Raw genomic sequence first — 21966 nt, 5'->3', positions numbered from 1 at the left:
CTTATTCGAGAGAGCAGATGTTTATTTTCTTCGAGGTTCTGCGCCCATAAGCGCGAAGACAAGGGCGTAGAGATCCGATGATTTTCAAAATTCATGAATCAAAAATAACAATTTTCTTTTTGGCATTTTTGTTCAGTTTCTCGTAAAACGGACTCGAGGCTGTCGCGTGCCATCTTCTTGCAAAAACGTAATTCAATTACATAAAAAAAAAAAAAAAAAAAATTTGGGGACTAAAATCGTTTCTCTATTTTTCATTCTCAAGCCGACGTCACATTTGAATCGACCATTTTCAATAAAATCATGATCGGCTAATCGAAATAAGAGTGAAATATTTCTCGAACGAAAATCAAGGATAACTCAATCGTTAACCGATCTCAATAGACGGATTCCAGCGCTTGCAAAGCTCAGGATTAAAATGTTATTCCCAACCCTACGAATGTCGAAATATTTTCGTTGAAACCTGACGACTTTCGCGATTCGAAAAAACGCTTTATTTCTCGTTTCATCGTGGAATAAGTTTACACTCATTCACCTCATTTCACCCTTTTTGAGAACCTCTGTTTTGTAGTAGGAGTACGCGAAGAGTGCGCAATGCGCGTTAAGGAATCTCAGGACTCTGTGTAGGTTTGTGTACTTGAAGTTTTCTGTGTTTGTAGTTTCGCGTCTGCGCGTCCAAACCCGGTTCTTCCGGTTCTCCAGGCCCACAGCGAGCGTGGACGCCGTGCGGGTAACATCTCGGTGTCGTTATTCTGCTCTTTATCATATCGTGATAACGCCGAAATTACAATAAAAACAACAGAAAAAGAAATGAACCAATAAATTGCAATTGAATTAAAAAAAAAAAAATTACGCAACAACAAAAATTGTGGGCCACAATTTTTGGAATATTTCACCTAATGTATACGAATCGAGAATTGTATCGGTCGATGTTTCAATTATTGTGTCGATATTACACAGTGCCAGTTGAATTTTCTGACGTACGAGAAACGCGGAACGCTATATAACGTCGTTCTTGTTCACCCCGTAGATAATCCGGTTGATTTTTTTCCCTTCTTTTTTTTTCAATTATTTATTCATTCGAAAGTCCAGTTTTTTTTTTTTTTTTTCTCGTGTATAACGATCGAGAGGCATATAGAAACGAGCAAAACTGTACAAACATTCGACAAACACGAACCTGAAACAGGGTACATGTGACAGTAAACAAAAAAAGCTCGTTTTCTTCGTTTGCTGATCGAAAGAAACTGAAGAAATAACAAAATAGTTTGAAAATAAAAATGGCGACAAACTAGAGCGATGGACATTCGGCCAATGATTAGCTTCTTAGATGTGCTTTCGTCGATCTCTTTGTCGAGTGACGGTGTAGATCGATAAAATATGTCTATAAGACCAATATCAGTGTGTACAGTGAATTTTCTTACTCCAAAATCATCGTTTTAATGAACAATAATTTTTATATTACTCTATAACAAATTTACGCGGGCCGCTGCCGCTGCTGCCGCCGCTGCACGTGCCGTGGATGTAAAGTAAAATTAAAAATTTTCTCAAGTGCGGGATATAATTATTCGAACGCCACACGTATTTCAATGTGAATTAGTGAGTTGAGCGGGAAAATTTTTTTTTTCAGTAATTTGCACGCAAAATTGTTGTACAATGTGTGAAATATTGAAGGACTTATTTTTTATCCGAGTGCATAATGATCGTTGCTCCGAATAGTAATGGAAGAAATTTCTTTCCCGTTTTTCTGAATCATCTATACACATCATACGTATACATCAACTGAATCAATACACGGATATCAAATCTCGTGTAAAAATAACATATATTGTGAAATAAGTGCATATCACACGTATATTTATAGGAATCAAGAATGAAATTTTTCACTTCTTAAAACGAATTGAAAAGACGAACGGAAAATAAGGTGAGACAATTGCGAGTAACGCATTCTTTCGATTAACTCTCAGCGGCCGCACCGGGGTAAAGTTTACCCCGGTCAAAAAAGTCGGTCCGGAAAGACAAATTTCGAATATCGAGACTCCGAAAAATTCACGGACATTCCGAAACATGTTTTTTTATGTTCACAAAGGCGCAAAGTCAGGAAAAATGACGTTTTTTTAAGAAAAAAAAGAAAATCATTACTCGGTCAGTATTGAATTTAGAGGGTTAAAAATTTGGGATGAGACGCTGCTTTTTTTATAAACAAAATGCATATTTTTAAGATATATATATTTATGAAAATCAAGATCAATTTGGCCTGGGATACGTACTTACCCCTAGTGGCCGGTGAGGGTTGATATAACCGTTGAAGGAAAAATAAAAATAAAATAATAATAATTCTTAATTAAAGGCTCATAAATTCTTCGGTCATTAAAACACTGAGGTAGATAGCGCATGTATGTGTACATACGAGTGTACATATTTCTCTACCGAATGTATGCTGTTATCGTGTTTTTATATATTAAATATTGTACTTTTAGTTAAAGTCCTTATCTAATCTTTCTAGAGTTACAGGAAATGCACACACGTATATAATCTGCTATACTTATACAAATGCATTGACCAAATCATATATATTCGCCCAAATTATGTTCCGCTACATGACCTCATCATATTCTTGTACACGTGCGTCAAAAACAACACAAATGTCGAAAAAATGATAATGATAACTTTGGCGTGAAAAAATAGAAAAATCTTTTCCCTCCCTTGTCAAAAGTTACCAGAAAATAAATGAAAAGGAAATACGGGAGAAAAAAGATTTAATGAAAATCAAACTAAGAACGTGTGCATGAATAGGAATTACACGTATGTCAATGTATGTATATGTACATGGTACGTAACGTGATATATAGCATATACGTAAGTACCATAAATATATCATGGGATGTTATGTACTAATGGATTTGGACGGGCCAAAAACTGATCGTATCTCCGCGCAGCATAAATAATACTTTATCTCTTAGAAGGGTCGGTCGGGTCCTTAACCTTTTTTTTTTTTATTCATTTGGTTTTTTTTTTTTCTGCTGTGGGTGGATATAAGCTGTTATATATAAATATATAACGTCGTATTCTCTGATAGATACAATTTATTTGTACGTATGTACATTATTTGTGCCCGGATATAACCGTTATGTTTAGTATATTGTTACACACACACGCACACACACGCACCTACACGCGTCGTCATACATATCGTACGTGTGCGCGTACCCCCCCTGGTAAAAGCCATTCGCCACATATAAATAATAAAGATTTTGACTCGTTTTTTCTCTCCTTTTTCTCTCAATCTTATCGCGGATCATTTTTCATGAATCTGAACTTTCTTTTAATGCTTGAACGAATGGATATGTACATTTATTGTACATGTGTATCAACATACGTCAAGCGAGCAAGCGTTTCTTTCACATAATGGAACCACTGAAGAAGTCACCCTTTTTTTCTTTTTGGAACAGGATCCTTTTTTTTTTGTTTCAAATGTCAGGAATATCGCGCCGCTCTATCAATGGCCGTCGTTGTGATTTCCGATTACGCTTTCAGCTGTTAGGAACGATAAATTTGGGGAAACAAAATTTAAGGATAAAGGATATAAATATTGAAAATTGATCCATCGTGCGTTGTACGTGTATAGTTAAGTTTATCCACACGATCTATAATTGTATCATTTTATTTAAATACTTGCATAATTTTGATCGTTGTTGGTACATATGTGGTATAGATAAATGATTTATACATATATCTTTTTCGTTTATACGCAATTTATAGCGAAGGACATATACATATCTATAAACATGTGGAAAAGTTTTATTCAGAACTGTGCAGAAGTCTGAAATATGGCGAGTCTCACGGAAAACTTACCCGTAAACTTATCAAACACTGTGTTAATAAAACGTAATAATTGGACCGTTAATGTTCTCCGCCAAATGAAAACAACCTCCGAGGTAAATGTGTGTATACCGATCGCGCATACGTACGTATATTACGTAGAGATGCGGTGGTGAATATGTTTCTCTCGTGTTGAAATTGGCTCACCTGCTCGCGCGAAAGTATGAGAGCGCAGCGGCGAACGTTCAGACGCGACGCTAGAGACTTGCGGGAGATGCAAATTTTCATCATGCGCGTAGCGAATATTATGCAACTATAGGTAGGATATAATACGAAATGAAATTCGGCGCATGGATTAGCCGGCAAAGGGTCCGTACCTTCGAATTTGAAGAGCGGCTGAGATAACGAAAAGAATCGTTGATATGCGCGGGTAGTTCGAAAATCTGATTCGAAGCAGCTGAACGTATCGTACGAATCGTTGATTAACTTTTAGATTTCGTTCGTCACTGAAAACTAGAAGAATTACGATACGACCATAAGATAACGATCCCTCCTCATTTACCGGCGATCGATCGATCGAGTGAAAAAAATTTTCACTCGATAAAATATACAGAGTGCGATAAATATTTCAGTCGTCTCGATACACGGGGGAAACGACACACGTGCACATAGAAATGTGTATTCGGTGTAGATACGCATACATCATACATACATAATAGCGTACAGTCCGTCTCCCCTTATTTCTAAATTTATATCCTTAATGCCGCGGCACAAATTTTTCCAGCCAGCAGCATCCTCCGCAACCGCAGCAGCGAGGCACTTTTTTTTCCCCCCTACCTTATTTTTTCAATTTTCCTTTTTTTACTTTCCGTTTTTGCTTTTCCGTAGTTTGTGTCTTCTATTTTATTTTCCTTTTCTCCTTTTTCTTCTTCACCCTTCTACTTCCTTCTTCTTTCACTCGATTTTATTTTTTTCTCGTTCAATATTATAGTACGCGCGTTGTAACTGCACTTTTTTTTTTTTTTCACCGTACATCGCGACGGGAAAAAAATATTCGGGTCATATCGAAATTATCCAAAAATAATTCATTTCGATGGGAGTATTTTGAATTTTTTTTTTTTACGAATCCGCCCTATGGATAACGAGTAAGGAATACTTATTTATTCGCTAATTTCTTTTTTTTTTTCTCTTCTTCTATATAATTTTTTTCCCCCCGCATCGCCTGTAGATTCCGCATATATACACGTACAGTACCTACACCCTGTTGTACGTATTGCCGGAGGGAAATTCGATCTTTGAAACGTCACTCAACTGGAGAAGCTGCCGCTGCTGCCGATGATGACCCCATGTATTGCTGTTGAATAAATTGAATCGTGTGTTATATATATATATATATATATACATAGATGTATACACGCAGGGTATACGCCAGGCGAATGAGTATATAAGTATAATTGTACATACCCTACCTACGGGTGTGTCGGATTGCGGGGTGAACGGGATGGAGATTAGAAAATTAAAAAAGAAAAGGAGAGAAAACGGAGATTTCCGAAGGGAGTGAGCCCGCTTCGGCTCCGGCGTGGTGCTCGAGCTTTTGCTAGTGCCGTGTAGCACTTATAAAGGTGGATACGGATCGGAGTGGCTAAACCTGAAAGAACACCACCTGCTTCTCAGGTATGCGCGCGATGATACCTCTTCGTCTTCTCCTCCTCCTCCTTTATCTTCTGCTCGTTCGTTGTTTCCAGCTCCTTCTCTCTGCCGTGGATGAAATCACGGCGTCTACCGTGTATAATAACCCTTTATTACAGTATTTAATTACATTAGAAAATCTTCCAATATAATCTTCGACTATGGATCTATGAATTATAGATTTTATCAAAACGTTGCTAGATTCTGATGAAAAATATTAAAATATAGCGAGTTTCATTTCAACTTCTCTCATAAATTAATGCAGAAAAAAGTGAAAGGCATATTTATCGTATCTATAAAAATTGCATTCCTCGGATAGATGAAATTGGGAAAACTCTTCGTTTTACGACTCATCGGATTTAGCGTTGAGGTTCCCAGATTTCTGGCACCAATTTTTTTTTCTCTCTTTTCGTTCAAACCGAATCCACAATTTTCTTCCGTTCTTAATTAATAAAGGGGAAAAAAATTGTACGAAATGAAGAAGAGAAAAAAAAAAAAAATCGTCGAGAAATAAATGATCAGAAAAAAAACAGCGTTACGTTCATATGGGAAAAGATTGCAGAAATTAAGAGAAGTATAAAGAAGTGCTTCGAGTGGCAGGTGTTCCAATATATCATATAAGATACGTAAGTATACTACACGTTATACAGGTATAAAAGCGTGTTGGTAAAAACTTGCTTAAAATTTCCTCGAGGCTTGACAAAGTTGCAGCGTTGATTTTCGGGAGGAGAATCACTGCCCAACACCTGCTCGTTACCCAAATATTCTATATAGGTATAATACCTGAATAAAATACCTTTTATACCTGACGCGAAGCGCGACGCGTTTCACCGCCAACTGCAGCGGTAGGTAGTCGAATATTTCTGCTCATATTTTCTCTTCTTCGTCGTGTGCATTTCTTGCGTTTCTTACTTGTTACGATTCGTTGATCGTTGATTCGAAAATTTCTACATTCATTTCACTCTCTAAATTTTCAAAACACAAGCAAAGCAATATCCCGTTTTATTTTTTGGACGAAATTCCGTGCGCGGAATTGACGACGGGCGACAGTTTAATGGATTATCATTTAGTCGAGGGGTTGGTTCCGGGCTGTACATAGGCACCGTAAATGGTATACGCGTATCCATAGTAGATATATAAATACGTATATCGGGAATTATACGTAGGTATACGGTGAACCGTAACCGCATCATGAGCAAAACTCGCGAGCCCAGAAGGGGATCGACCTTTTTCCCTCTGAGTCCCGGAAAACCCCCGTGGGGTTTTTACTCCCGTACGGTCGAACGCGCGGACTCATCCTTACGCTCCTTCGACGTTACAACCTTATTCCTCGGATGCGTCCTCTCCTGCGTCCTCGCACATCGCATATATATTGGTACATATAGCTTTTCGCGAACAATCTATCTAATGCGACCCTTGTTTCTCTGAGGGTTGCCCTTTGACGACGAATACCACGTGCGCAACGCTTGTCAAAAATAAAAGAATACGCGAATAACGAACTGCACTATTTTTTATTACAAGTTATATTTCAGGTTGGACGATTAATCTTATCTGGCTTAACGCAAGGATAAAGAGCTTTCACTTCTCCTTTTCTTTAATTATTACCTTTTTGCGGGGGAACTAAACTTGATCGAGTGAGTGATAAAGATTCTGTGTCTAAATCTCCTTTCTCGACACTGACGGCGATTTCCATTTTTCGAAGCTTAATTTCATCCGCGAAATCGATCGGCGAAATAACGGATAATAATTACCGAAGTTTGAAAGGTCCTTGTATAATAATAATAATAATGATGATGATAAACTTTGAGCACCGGTCGCACAAAATCAAAGAACGTGCGGAGAGGAAGAAAGCAGTTTTTTCTTTCCTTTTTCGTTCGCGTGATTTTCAGCTACTTTGATTTCCGAACTCCGAGGGTAGACCGGTGGGGAGGGTTTCCCGATTTCTAAATAAATGTTTCTTTTTTTTTTTTCCATTCGAATTTTTCAACTCTCGTATATTTCTGCAATTTTTTCAACCCTTTTCATTAACTCTCTGTAACCCTCTTTTTTAAAGGTTAACTCGAACTCGTTCTCATTCCTTTTTTTTTCCTTCGTTTTTTCGTTTTTTTCCCCCTCCAACGCACGACACTGACGAAAAAAAAGAAGCTTCGACGATGAGGAAAAGAAGAGGTTGAGAGTGAGGAATAAGAGGATCAAGAGTCCTGCAGTTGGAAAGTTGAATTTCAGTAGCACGTCGTGAAACTGGAAATTGTTGAGATATCGTTATTACTTGGAATTTTTTTCGAAAATTCACCCGAGTACGTGATGCGTAAAATAAATCGGCGAATATGCGTCGAAACGCTTTTTACCACTTCATACTACGGAAGGATTAAAAAAACGCCCCTCAATATTTTATACCTATGGAGATTCGTCGTATGCTATTGTTTTTATTACACGTAAAACTGGAAACTAGTGCGTCGGTTATAATGTACCCCTCGCAAATATATTCAGTGGCTCGTTCGATCCCTGCGTTCCGACGTAGATTCAATTCTGTTGTCGAAAATTCAGAGTTCTATTTTTCCAGTGTTCGACGAGATTACTTCAAAGTAATGTCTTCCAATTCTTATAACGACGAGGATAATGAGTTCCTTTCACGCTTTGATATTTTATCGCGACTCGTTACACGTTGTCATTTTGTTTTTTTTTTGTTTTTTTGTTTGTTTGTTTTCTTTATCTATCTTTTTTTCGTTCGTCTTCATCTCTCGTTCACAACGTCGGATCACGTATATATGTATAGTTGTACGACAAGAGAGCGAGAATTTTCGCTCCCTTGAGCTTTCCCGTTTAACGAATGTATAGAAGCAAACAACGTGAGAAGCTTTAATGATCGAGGATATTAATTGCAAGCTGGGGGATTAGAGCTTTTCTTCCCTTTTTCTGGTTCTTTTTTTTTTTTTTCTTGTTTCATGTTGTTCTTTGTAAAGAGACGCATATCTATAATGTATGCAGGCGTATTAAGTTTGGGTCGAACGTGAGCTTTTTTTCCCCATTTACTCCAAAGCTTCATTGTTACAACGAGAGCTTGTTACACATTCGCGTGCATGCAAAACTGAATTAATCCCCCGGGATGAAGGATATATTACGCCACGATACGGTTGAGGATGAAATTTATCAATTCTCTCGCAAGCTCACAGCTGCAACAATCGAATGTAAACAATTATTTCGATTACCTTCTGCTCCACGAGGCGCGTCTTACGTGAGAAAAAATAAGCTCCATCCCTTATCTGCGGATCGGTTGTGGAGTTTGAAATTTTCACTTTGTTGGAATCCCTTCTTGATTTCAATATTATACCGCGAACCGAATTCAGGGGAGATTTTACCATCGGAGAGAAAAAAAAAAAAAAAAAAGCGAACAAAAATAATCGCGCTTCGCGTAAAGAAACGGTGAAAGCACATCTTGAGCTTTTCGCTTCATTCCACGTGCCCGTTCTCATCTCTTTTGACTCGGTAAGGGGTTGAGAAATTCAAATGGGACACGCCGGTTTATGGATGACGAGAGATTTTTTTTTTTTTTTTTTTTTTTCATTTGGATATTCTTTTTTCCTTTTCGTCCCCGCTTTTTCACCCACTTGCATGTCAGGCGGTAACGACGTTTTCATCTTTTTACTTTCTTCTTCTTATTGTAGGTATTATTATTATTATTATTATTATTATTATTATTATAACTATTATTATTATTATAACTATTATTTCTTTCGATCTTCAACTCACTTTGCCAACGTTATACCTACGTGTTCGTTATAAAGAAAATGCGCGGGCTTTGACTCATATTTCTCTATAGTAACGAGTGAGTAAGATTCTTTGAAAGTTTCCCTCTTTGACGATAACTTTTTCAAGTTATGTGTGTGGTAAAAAGACAAAAAAAAAAGGAAATACGTACAGGTTACCGGTTTATTGAAACGAACGAAAATACCCGCTGTTGATGATAACAATAATTATTCAACGCCGAATTCATCGCCACCGCATAGCTCGTAAAGACTCACCGCGCTTCGAACCGAAAAACTCGCGCCACGTAAAACTGGAGCGTTACAAAAAACCAAAAAAAAGAATAAAGAAAAAAAGAAAAACTTCCTCGTTTTTTTTTTTCGCCCTCCGAAAAATTTGGAATCGTCGCCGCTTTCTCGCGGGATATGCGATATGATTTTTATTTTTGTTGAAAAATAAGAGAGAGAGAAAAAAAAATTGTAATAGGATACTCCTGGAACAGGCTAGGTATATATTTAACCATATACGCGTATAGTCTGCGGTTCTTTAAGATCTCCTTTTCCGCCCATTGTCCTGTTTTTTTTTTTTTTTTCGTTTTGTTTTTCTGATTTTTTCCTCCTTTTTTCGGCCTTTAGTCTGGATTGCGCGCTGCGTACAGGGTACGTATTCACCTCTCCTGGTTTGTTTCCCGTAGATTCGTTTCATAAACTTCCCTCTATTTTTTTCCGTTTTTTTCCGTTTTTTTTTTTATTTTTTTTTCCCTCTCTGCTCTCTCGCAGTATGTAACTCAACGCTTACTGTTATGCGGTATACCGTGTACATGTATTCGTATACAATAGCGCGATATGTACGTTCAACGAATACATATTCTGTATATAAGTTATTCTCTTATACCCCGCAGAATTTTTACCAGTTTACTTTTTTTTCTCTCTTCTCATTCATTTTTTCCCTCCGGTAGTTCGCACCGGACCGTGTTATTATTCGAAGAATAAGATGATTCGATGTAATGTAAAATGGAAATTTTCACAAAGTAAATCGAACAATAATAAAGAAATACTCGTTCTATCTGTTACACCTGTACGTACATACGTAGTACGAATATACGATACCTCTGCAAAGTATCGAGCGATGATTCAATTTTCCATTTCTTTACACTCCCGTTTTACATGGAGTTTTACATACATGTATACGGATCGTATACCCGCATCGCAATTGTCTCAGGAAATGTATGCGTGTAACGTGAACGGCGTAGGTATGGTACCTGTGCTTCCGACGCACGCTCCAAATACCGGCGAAAAAACGGATAGCAAACAAAAAAGTGGAGAACCGAAAGAGGAGCTTCTTTATTTTCCTTTTTTTTTTCTTCTCTACCTTTTTTTGTCTGCGTCCGCGTCGGATGTATTATTTATTCCCCTCGAATCGGTTATCGTCGTACCTTTTCGGTTCTCTGTACCATTTTCGAAGGGGTTGAAATTTACGACGGCGAAATTCGTTCTCTTGTTGCGTATACGTACGTCTCTTCTTCACGGATCTTCGGTTTCGGACACGCGCCCCTCATCTTTTCTTTTTCGCCGAAAGTTTTCAATTTCGTCTTTCGGTACTCACTCACAATCAGCCGACGACGGGAGCTTTACACGTGGTTCGCGCTCGCGCGCATGGGTGGGAAAACGGGAATAAGAGCTTGATGAAAACGCGTCCCGGTTTGCCTCTAATTATAATCTAGCCCGGATGAGCGTAGCTATAGGAAGATAATGAGCATCGTTTACCCTATGCCTGCAGATGAGGCGGAAGATGTAAGGGGCCCTTCTCGGTCCCTTCCTCGCGCTCGCTGCTCCCCTCGTCTTCCCCTATTTTCCTTGACGGCCCACTCTGCTCGTCATCTCGTCGCTCAGGGATACTTTAAACATTCTACATTGTAGGTCAAAGTTCGCTATCTCCTCTCGCGTACGACGCCTCGTCATTTTACATATACCGTATCCAGCGTTCGCCTCGGCATACCCCGTAGGAAGTAACTCAGAATTCTAAGCTCAAGGGTTTCAAAAATGGCAAATGGGAAATGAGCTTCCCTTGGAACGTTGAATACGGTCACCACGAGCCCAATCTGAATTGTTTTTTTTTTTTTTTTTTTTTTTTTCAGGGAAATAACCGAAGTATTTATCGGATAAGGGTAGTTTGTTCCTTTCCCAGAATTCCTACATCCAATTTTTGGGGATATGTTTTTCAGCCTTAGCTCGCTTTTTCGTTGCTTTTCCGAAAGCTCGTTTTCACTTTGTAATCGCCGATGTTTACGTGGCCGGCGAAATTTCAAGGAAAGCTCATTTCAGGTCGTGTGACTTCGAAGAAAATCAGCTCGGTTTTGATCGTGACGATTATTTTTTTTTCTCTCTACGCCCCCCCCCACGTGCGTCGGACGAAATATTTGCTCTCCGTTTCAAGCTCTCTTTTTCCGTCCCTCGTTCCCGTTAGGGATGAGGAGTTACTTTGTTGGACTTTCTTAGCATCACCTTTTCCTTCTTTCCCTTGATCCTATTTTTTTTTTTTTTTTTCTTTTTCTCTTACTTTTATTCTTCCTTTCTTATACCTCTAACCTTTTTTCGTTTCTTTCTATTGTACCTTTGCAATTTTTTATTCTTTCACTTAATTTGATTCAACTTTTATTGTTACATTTTTATCTCCGGCAACATTAATGCTCCCTCTCTTCGTGTTTCGTATTTTTTTTCCTCGTTGTGCAAATACTTGAACAATTTCCCCGTCTCACTTATTGTTAGCTTGTCCGCAATTAGCTTTTCCTCTAACGAGAAAATATCATTATCCGTTTCAAACGTGCTTATTAATTTATTTAAAAAATAAAGAAACGACTTCCGCGAGCTTCCGGGATCAAAATTTGTCTCCGAATTTTTCAAAATTAAACGTCCGTCAATTCTCCATTTTGATAATTACCTTCCAATATGTACGCGAAAGTCTGATTTCCTTTTCTTCGCGGGAGCTCAGACCCACGGTCCCGAAATTCGCGAAGCTCTATCCACGAATTTCCGGCCATTTTCTTATTCCCGTTTTTACTGCGCGGGATCGGAACAGTCCTGAAAAAGGGGGAAAGGCGCAACGCAATTTATTCCTTCAACCGATAGTGCCACCCGTTTCTAGTCCCACGATCTCATCGAACTTTCGAGTCTCCCGCTACGTTTCGAGGAATTTTCCTCATCTCGAGATTGATGGGAATCAACCCCTCGCGTCAGAAATACCTACCGCGCCATTCTTGCTTCTTAAAATAAATTTCACCTCGTACACGCACGCGGATACCGCATAGGTGCGAAGCGCGCGAAAAAAGGGTGAATCGGTATTATCGCAAAAAAAAAAAAAAAAAAGAGAAAAAAACAAAAAAACAGAAAGAACGAGAGAAGTGGGAATAGATTTGAAAAGTTGAAAGCTGAAGGGAAAAAGCTCGCGCGGAGTAAAAGCTTTTTTCTTACGCTTTTTTTTTCTAAACATTTTTGGAGGGATATTTTTTCGTTCCCATCGAATCTGGTTATCTTTCCGGTTTCTTGTTTCTCACTTTTGGCTAAGGAACTTCCGGTTTCCCGCGACAGCTGACCATCGCGTGACCGGTTGGAAATAAGGCGTTACGGTGTTTCAGCAACGACGCTTGCAGCGAAAAATTAATTCGTTAGTTACCGCTAACAAGTTCGAATTTTGTGTATTTCTAATTGTTTATCGAACGAAAATCTTGATTGAAAGTAACGTTTGAGTTCTTCTTGTCGGGGCTGCAATCCACTCGTATGGGATCATGGTTTGAAATTTATGGAAAAATGTGGAATACGCCGTTCTGATTTTCAGCTGTTGACGCGAAATATCCAACGGATGCTTTGACTGGCTCGTAGAGATTGTTTGTAGAAATAAAAAGACAAAGGAGAGAAAATAAAACTATATACAATGAGTCATGGCGCGAGTTCACAACATGACTTTTGTACATATATTATATATCCGTACACTGCGGCGAACCGTAATAAAATCTGCACAGGTAAGCATATCGGATTGCAGTTATGCAGCCCCTTGAGTGTCGAATCCGCGTTATTCTTTTTCACCATTTTAACATCGTGAAGAAAAAACGAAACAAACGCCAAATAAACGACGAACGGTCGAGCACGCATGAATAATCGACCAATTTTCTTTACCGACGTTTACACCACACGTAACCACAAACGAACATATCTGTGCACCGAACATGGTACTTCACATATGTGCATACATATCAAGGTACGCCGCAGGTGCGCTAATTTTCCGCATAACTTGATCATCCACTGTCCGGAAAATTCTTAAATGTGGCGAGGGTTCTCGTCGAGAGATAATTCGCCGGCTGATTCGTCGAATGTAAAGCAAATAAATACGTACGCGGATATGCGATTACCCGCACACGCGTATAATAATCATACGCAAATACAAACCGGAATCGAGAGGGGAAAATCAAGAACCGACTAATTACTCATTTCGAAGTAATTACACGCTGCGTAATTAGTAGGCGTTATAACTCTCGACTATACACGATATACCGAGTTGCCCTTAATTGATAAATTTATTCTTCTTCAAGTTTTCCTTTTTTTTTCTTCTATAAATATATGTAGATAAACCGCTCGTGAATTTTAGACTCACGTTAATCGCGGTAATGCGACCGAATTTTCGGAATAACGCTGTGTGGTTTTGATTTAGCAAAAACAAAAAAACGTGCAAAAAAAAAATCAACCGAATTCGAACAACGGTCGGGATAGAATTGGACCGTGATATTCCATGGTGTACACGAATGCCATAGATACGGTATAGACGCGACGTGCCTTTCTCCGGGCGTTAGTCATCATAACTCGCGATTTGCAGTTCAGCTGCTGCTGCCGCCGCCGCCGCCGCCGTTGTTCTTGTCCGGACCATAAACATTATCCCATAAATACGATACCGTACCTACGTGTATACGTCTGTACAATATCCATATCCGTATACTATATGTACGGATGGTATAGTATACATAGGTACACGTACATACATATCCCACCATTCTGTCTAGGGAGTTCGGGCAAACGTAGATCAAGTCACGAATTCTATTTGTTGTATCCATTCGTCGCGGTAATAGATTATCTCTAAAACCATAATACATTACGTCTCACGCAACGCAGTGTAAATAACGTAACCACCTAGGAAATTCATTGTTATACGAAATACGAACGGTCGCGATTCCGCAGCCGATCGTCCGCGATCTGTACAGGTCCTGAGTACAACGAAACGAAACAATAAGGAAAAATTGAAAGATCGGAAAAATTCGAACGGCTCATTGTCACCGTCGAATCGTTAACAATTTTTTTCGAATTTTCCTTACTGCCCATCTTTCGGTAGCGCGATTGAACATTCCATATCCGCATCGGTCCGCGTCACCCACGACGGAGAAAAACACCCATATATGCGTAAAAAAAGAAGGAGGAAAGAAAAAAGGAGAGAGAGAGAGAGAGAGAGAGAGAAAAACAAACGAGTCGGAAAATGAAATGGCTGCGGTGGCCGGGGTAGGAGGTACGAAAACAAAACTGATGGTTCGTGGTTTCGACGAACGTTTGAAACCCTTTCGTTGTACGGTTTGCATTGGAGCGGATTGGTAGATATAGTTGTTTTTTTTCTCGTTCTTTTTTTCTTTTACTTCGTTTGAACGTGGAACTTTTTCCGACTTTTCATAAAGCAAATACGGAAAATCGAGCGTAAGTTGATCAATCAAAGAGGATTTTATTTCGTCGAATATACTGTAATTATAGCGTCGAAATTCGATAAAGTCGCAATGTAAACGAGAAGGAGATGAAAAAATAACAGGGTGGCAGCTTCCAAGTTGTCGAGAAACGAAGCGAACTGTAAAAACTTCCCATAGGTAGGTAGGTGGGGGGGGGGGGGGGGGGAGGAGGAGTCAACGGATGCGGTATTAGGATTAAAACGAGCAGCGGCTCTATGTTTTGTTATCTTTGGATTTTAGCCAGTACCTTATAGCGAAAGCTCGTAAAAAAAATTATCCCTCAGCCGTGTTATATTCGGGCTGAAAGATAACCTTACGTATGTACATACGTGGCCTATCGAAGCTCGACTTTCTCCAGGGTCAATCCCCAGCCCTCCCTCCGAGAGAGGAAAAAAAAAAAACTTGAGCATAACGGAAAGAAAAAGAGAGAAAATATTCACGCGTCGCTGTATAAATTACCGAAACGTGTATCTTTATGATATACACACGCTGTGCGTCAAACAAACTGCGACGCTCGAGCTTTGAGCTTTTTTCTGTTATTCTTCTTTCCGGAAAGCTTCGAGTTTCTGCGGCAAAGAATCGATGAGAGTAAATTCGATAACGCATCGATACGTTGAAGACTAAATTCGTTTGATGCGCTTGTTTTTTTTTTTTTGCCGAAAATAAGAGGAAGAAAATCGTATACACACGTCACGTTATACGCGCACGTGTATCTGGATTTTGTTGCGAGGGTGAACGAGCTTTTGAGAAAATTTATAGGCGAATTCTCTTTTTTCGATGCCAATACTTCGGTCGCTGATATTTATTAGCTTTAAATTTTCAACAAAACCGTGAGCCAGGGAGCCCCTCTTGATACGAAACATTCTGTAATCATCGCTTGATATATACGACATCTCCGATATTTATTACGTGCATGGATACATAATAAAAATAATCAAAATCACAACCGTTTTCAACAACTTCTTCCAAAATTCACGGCGTCGACGGTTCTTTTCTTTTTTTTCTCTCATTTTTTCTCTTCGTACGAAAACTATGTAGTTCCCTTATCAAAATTCCAACCGTGTAGCTTGCATAACGTATACATAATAACATACACATATGTACATGTACTCATGTTTATTTGTATAGTATATGTGCAACTTTATTATACATAGTACATAATATTAAACTCATAAGCAATTCTTATTCCAAGAGTGCGAACGATCTTCCAATTACTCTTTAATTCAACCTTTTCCTGGTCATTTTACCTGATTTCTCCTACTTAGAAGGCAAAAGCTCCACGCCCTTTCCCCCCCTTGCCACCATATATTCTCATCAAACCGAAGGAGAAAATTTCAACGGTTAAAATTTCACCACAATATGTTCATAACTTTGCATGCTTTTTTTCAAAAAGCTTTAATAACGTGGTGGTGGGGGCTTAAATTTTTTTTTTAAAAGCTCTTCAAAAGTAACGCGCACATTTCATAAGAGCTTTTTTCCACCCTACAGAACGTGTCGAGCTTTAAATGGTGCGATATCGTGAAGTTGATAAACTTTCATGACGAAAAATTATCTTTTTCTCTGACATATTTTATTGCGATTTAGTTTTTCGTTCGTTTTTTTAATCGAAAAACTTGCATTCTTTCATTATGATCATTATTTAGTATATTTATTTTCGTGTACGTACATCACAGACTTTTTATATGACATTTAGCAAAGAAGCGGAGAATAAAAAGAGCGTATATATGTATATATCTATACGGGGATCGGGATATAGGTAGGCTTAATTCCTGCGCGACGAGCTTTTCTGCAAGCTTTATCCCTATTTTCATTCCTACCCCATTCTACATAGGTATTGCAGTTCCGGGTTTTACGGTAGGAAGGATATACACAATAACAATATCCTACCCTGCAGTCGGGCAATAAACTGTTTAATTTTGTACGCGGCAAAATTTAAGGCAGGGGTGCGAGCGTAAAGGCTGAAAAAATTTGTCGGTAAAAATATACTACTATTAAAAAAAAAAAAAAATTCACATCAAAGCGAGCTTTTTATTTATTCATTTTTTCATCTCCATTTTTTTCGTCGATGAGCTTTAATTAATACAACGGCTCCGGTCTGGGAAACGAATAAAAATCTTTTGAATAATTAGGAAATTTATAGCTGGCTCGTTGCAGCGCGTATGCGCAAACACTGTTAGAGACATGTGAAGAGTGTAAGAGAAAAAAAAAACGAAAATACGAAAACAAAATTATGAGCTTTCGCTTTATTATATTAAAATGGAAGGGGAGAGTCGAGGATGCGCGGTCTCGTACATAGATAAGATTCTCCGCCAATAAAATCGTCTTTTGTACACCACAGCTCGAGAAATATAATGAGAAAAATTCAATTATCCTGCGGCTGGCATCGCGAACTCTTCTTCCCTTTTTCCTCCCCGTCTTTCTCCTTCCTCATTTATTTTAATTTCATTCTTTTTTTCTTTTATCCGCTTTTTTTCTACAGCTTGCACTCGAAGCCCGCGTAACGCGTACGCAACGTTTGGTAAATTCATGCTAATACATTATACATTTATACATATATTCCCAACATGTGACGTACGTTCGCGCACCCTACGCCCTTCCGTTTAAGTTCTCTTCTTTTTTTAACAAATTTTTTTTAGGGCCCACCCTGGCCGAGGTACGGTGATCTTGAAATTTGACACCATAAATTTCCCTCTCAATTGACGCTCTCGTCGGTATACAGCTTTCCTTATAAGGTTATCGAGTTCGCTCAGCGTTATATTAGTTCCATCGGGACGCCAGCTGTCGGTTTTGTACGTACGTGTGGCTAATAATCTACCCCCAATGTGTTTGTGCGTTCATTTGTTCGTTTGTCTATAGGATGCGTTATCGGTAATTCTTACATTTGATTCATCGAACACGTAATATCTCGGTTACAGAACACGATTATCTCGCGCGACGTGAATTTTTTATTTTATATATATATATATATAATCATAATACGACGCACACAATCTTTGAATTGAATTCTATTCGTTATTGAAATCTTCTCTATTGTCATTACCATTACAGAGGAATGATTTAATTGAGTTTTATTGACACTGCCGGCGTATAAACCATTCAGACGTGCATTGTTGGTTTACCTACACATATACATGTACATACGTAATATTGTAATTCACATTGATTGAATATATAATTTATGAAACACAAATAACTTCCTATTCCTACACATACCGGAAGCAATTTCATTTCCAACCAACGATTAAGTTAATTTGATTGGATGGTTTTTTTTTCTCTCTCTCCTCTCACCGATCACCGCGATACCTGAAAAAATCACGTTCACGGGCGCGTTGATTATTAAAACGAGAAACATTCGATGATTAATATTCTCTCTTACAAATTTTTGGAAGTCAACCGGAAGTGAGGAAGAAAAAAAACAGGAGAACCGAACTCGAACCGAGAAAGCAGATGCCAATCTATATACCCGCGCATGCACGGATATGTGGTTCTTGTTTCTTTCGTGTTATTTTTTTTTTGTTTTCGTTTCGTTTTTTTCCTATCGGACGACGATATTATTAACCGAAATTTCCATAGAGTCCGTATAGGCGCAACCTTATACAACAAATTGCACCGATTTCCATAAATTTACATTTAAACGTTGGAGTATGTATATTCAACGGTGCATGCGGTTATAGAGAATGCAGCAGCCATGCGGAGGGAACCCCCTCGATTTTCGTACAACGCACACGTGACGACATTTTATCATTGTTATTTTTCAGTTTTATATACCGAGTGTCCCGGCGTTCACATCGCGGTACGTCTGGTTGCCTGCCGTCGAGCGCCGGACTTGTAACTCATCGTCAAACTAAAGTCCGCCAATGAACGTGACGCTATAGGGTAAGATGGCGCCTGACGACGGCAGATAACCAGACGCGTACGGTGATTCAAACGTTGGGACACACGGTACAAGGCGCAAAATTATGTACGCTAGGAGCGGTGGAAAAGTTAATAATTCTTGTTCCCCGTATACTTTACTTCCACTCCTTTTTTTCAACTCGCTTTTTCATCTAATTTCTCGACATACGTGACTCACATTTCGGAAAAAAGAACGATATCGCGCGACGAAAAATTCCTCTGCCTTTTTGCTGATTTTTTTTTTTTTTTTGCTGCTTCTCACGTTCGTAAATTTATGTTTTTTTTTACGGCAGGTAGAATTCTAAGAAAATTGCAAATTTTTCAAAATAAAAAATTTACCTCTCCCGCCGTGAGTTTTATTTTTTCAAATTTTATTCAGTTCCTATTTGATATTTTTTCAAATCTCTTTTCAACTCATCGGTCTCAACCCCATAGTTGAGCCCGATGAATGGCTACATCGGGCTTTCAAAAATATTTGCGTATCTGCAGTAGATCGATTAACGGATTACCTCTTCGGGGGGGTTCGGGTGTGGGAGGGGAATAAAATGAGGTTCGATAATCTCGTTCGCGCTCACTTTCCGTCGATCACATACCTACAGCGTTCGAAAATTGCCGCAATCTATACCTAATATCACGCGTAATTTGTTTGGCGTGTGTGTTTTCGCTGAAATTCTTTTCCGTCTTTTTTGTTTTTGTTTTGTTGTTTTTTTTTCGTTCACTTTTCCCCCCGGTTTTTCACCGTCGGAACAAAGCGACTGTTATTTCACTCGCGTCCTAACCATTCGAAACTCGCTAATTTGATCTACACGGTACTTCCATTAATTATTTAACCTAAAGTACGTTAGCATCTGCTTTATATACTTCAGTTGCTTACAGACTATCACTATGTATAAACGTTCAACAGCGAAAGGGTTTCAACCAATTAAAGGTCGAATATACCTATATGTAATTAACGCGATAGTATCCTGAACATGAAAAGTATACATAAGTTTATATCACATAGTTAGTATACACATATATATATATTTACTTACATCTTATCGATTTTGAAAAATTGTACGCGGGATAAAAATTTCCTCAATAACGAGAGATTATTTCTCCTATTACCGTAAGCTTATCGACGACGAGAGCTTTTTCACCCTTTCGTCTATTTTATCAGAGTTCGCAGCCGAAGTTGAAAGCGAACAGGATAATGATGCGTAAAATTTGCAACATGAAAGCTCTGAGCAGTTAACAAGCTTTTTCTATTAACAATTTTCAATAGATCGATTAATCATCGCCGTACGGACTCGCAATCATTCGTGTCGCGCCTGAGCTTCGAGCTTTTTGGCTGTCTTCATTCGCTTTTTCATCATTCGAGAATTCTCGAAAGCTCAGAGACCGTCGAAGGTACGGTTATAAACGTACAGGTATACGTATAGGTACGTACGTATTGTTTTCTCCGGTCGGTGTCTCTGACTAATCGAATTAGAGTAGAATAAGAAGGTGTGTGCAGTTGAGTGTCCGATCAGCTGAGGAGGTAATTTTACAAAGTGCAAAGAGGTAGAAATAAATTTCCTTTCTCTTTTCCTCGTCTAATTTTCCAAGTGGATGGTAGGCGAGCTATAGGATGTACGATGGATATTCCCGAGGCGTTGAGATCAAACAACGACCACGCTGTTGATGACAAGGACACAGCCGTCGAGCTTTTCGCTTCCTTTTCTTCTCCACCCTCCACCTTCTCAAAGGATCCACCTACTCTGCAAAGCTTTCCATTTTTCCGCCGACCGGGTTGATCCTGCGGAAATATTAAATACGGAATATGAGGAATATACGGAGGGCGGGCGGGCTGGGGGGGGGGGGGGGGGGACGAGCTTTTCGACCTTTTTTAAACCAACGAAAGCTTATGGTGCAAGCTGTCTGCTGAGCAACGTCCGATAACGCTTCGCTGCCGCACAAACTCTTCACTCTAATCCAATGAGATTTCAAGACTCCGAAAGCTCGGAAACTAGAGTGAAGTAGCTAAATAAACAGAAACGTTAAACACTGCGGGTACGGGGCGGGGAAGGGGAAGGGGGAGTCGCAATCAGGAAAACTAGAAAGCGAGGAGAAATAGACGCTAAGGACTGAGAAAATTTAATCTCAAAGTCTCAGATGGGACGGAAATCGTAACGTCGGCTACGACGTAATTGTAAAATCGGTATGTGGAGGTAAAATTTTCATTTTCATTTTCTTTTTTTTTTTTTTTACATATACATTCGACATACCCACGTACACCGCGCGTGTAACGAATGGGGGTTCATTTGAATTTCATTTGACTTTGATATTTTTTCTCTATATTCCTCGAATACTCGACGGTATTCAAATATATGGGAAAAATCAAAAAACGGGTAAACGCTCTCGCGCAGATTTTTTCACCGGCTGTTCAATTTATACATGTGTATATAGATGAGGGGCGGTTATAACGGAGTGTAACGCGGGAAGTGGTGGAAAAAAGATTTTGAAAAAAAAAATGAAAAACGTAGTTTCATTTTTATGGAAATTCAAAATCCATGATCATACGTATACCGCATGATAATTGTAGCCTCGCATAAGCACCCCCTAATTTCCATGGTTTTCTTTTGGTTTTGTGTGATCTGCATAAGTACCAAAAAATGTCCTCGAATTTTCAAACCCAGCTGCTCTGAAATTTTTCACCGTTAAAAATTATTCGTTGAAATTATTCCGATTGAGTGTCATTGTAAATTTTCACGTTGCAGATACATCGGCCACGTGATCCATAATCGTACGAGACGAGAGAGGAGAGGAAGAAGAAAGGATACAAAAATTGAAAAATAACTAGATTTTTCTATTTTCGGATCAAAAAAAAAAAAGGAAATATAAAAATACTCGGTGAGTTGAGAATAAAAATTTTCTTCGAATATATGACGTTTTATTATTTGCTGTAAATCGTGCGTTTTCGCTGCGTTTCTGATACTCCTTTATATTCACTGTACTACACGTATAACTGGTACATAGTCTGGTCGATTTTGCACGTTTCAAACGTACGTATAACGCGTGTATATAAACACGAGTGATGTGACACAACC

General features: G+C 38.8%; 1 protein-coding gene across 4 annotated transcripts in view; it reads left to right on the top strand.

Moving 5' to 3' along the window:
- The first annotated feature begins 720 nt into the window (after window positions 1–720).
- The window catches only part of LOC105689521 (protein tincar), a 63357-nt gene continuing 42111 nt past the window's right edge, over window positions 721–21966 (top strand). For all 4 annotated transcript variants that reach the window (XM_048649276.1, XM_048649277.1, XM_048649275.1 and 1 more), the window contains exons 1-2: window positions 721–1918; window positions 21637–21769. The gene's annotated coding sequence lies outside the window, so the exon portion shown is untranslated. The remainder of the gene's footprint in view (window positions 1919–21636; window positions 21770–21966) is intronic.

Source organism: Athalia rosae, chromosome 2, assembly GCF_917208135.1.
Source record: "Athalia rosae chromosome 2, iyAthRosa1.1, whole genome shotgun sequence".
Taxonomy (NCBI): domain Eukaryota; kingdom Metazoa; phylum Arthropoda; class Insecta; order Hymenoptera; family Athaliidae; genus Athalia; species Athalia rosae.
Note: the sequence above shows the minus strand (reverse complement) of the source record. Positions and strands in the feature narration are given on the sequence as shown.